Source organism: Arachis duranensis, chromosome 10, assembly GCF_000817695.3.
Source record: "Arachis duranensis cultivar V14167 chromosome 10, aradu.V14167.gnm2.J7QH, whole genome shotgun sequence".
Taxonomy (NCBI): domain Eukaryota; kingdom Viridiplantae; phylum Streptophyta; class Magnoliopsida; order Fabales; family Fabaceae; genus Arachis; species Arachis duranensis.
The window spans coordinates 53,368,115-53,368,882 of record NC_029781.3 but is presented as its reverse complement, the minus strand read 5'-3'; positions in this window follow the sequence as shown (position 1 = coordinate 53,368,882).

The window sequence follows — 768 nt, the reverse complement described above, 5'->3', positions numbered from 1 at the left end:
AGAGCTTTCTCAAAGCTCATGGTGCCAATGGTGCAAGGTATTAAGAACTTGCCAGGATCTTGTTTCTTTTGAGGTAGAGTTTTCTGAATCCAAGTATCTAATTCACTAATGAGCAAGGGAGGTTCACTTTCCCAAGTCTCATTACCAAATAACTTGGCATTCAGCTTCATGATAGCTCCGAAGAATTGAGCAACTTGCTCTCCAGTCACATCTTCATCCTCTTCAGAGGATGAGTATTCTTCAGAGCTCATGAATGGCAGAAGGAGATTTAATGGAATCTCTATGGTCTCTAAATGAGCCTCAGATTCCTCAGGATCCTTAATAGGAAACTCCTTCTTGCTTGAGGAACGTCCCAGGAGGTCTTTCTCACTAGGATTTTCGTCCTCCTCATCCTTAGTGCATTCGGCCACTTTGATCAAATCAATGGCCTTGCATTCTCCTTTTGGATTCTCTTCTGTATTACTTGGGAGAATACTGGGAGGAGTTTCAATAACTTTCTTACTCAGCTGGCCTACTTGTGCCTCCAAATTTCTAATGGAGGATCTTGTTTCATTCATGAAACTGAAAGTGGCTTTTGACAGATCAGAGACTATATTAGCTAAATGAGAATTATTTTGTTCAGAGTTCTCTGTCTGTTGCTGAGAAGATGATGGATATGGCTTGCTATTGCCTAGCCTATTGCGTCCACCATTGTTAAAGCCTTGTTGAGGCTTTTGTTGATCCTTCCAGGAGAAATTTGGATGATTTCTCCATGATGGGTTATAGGTA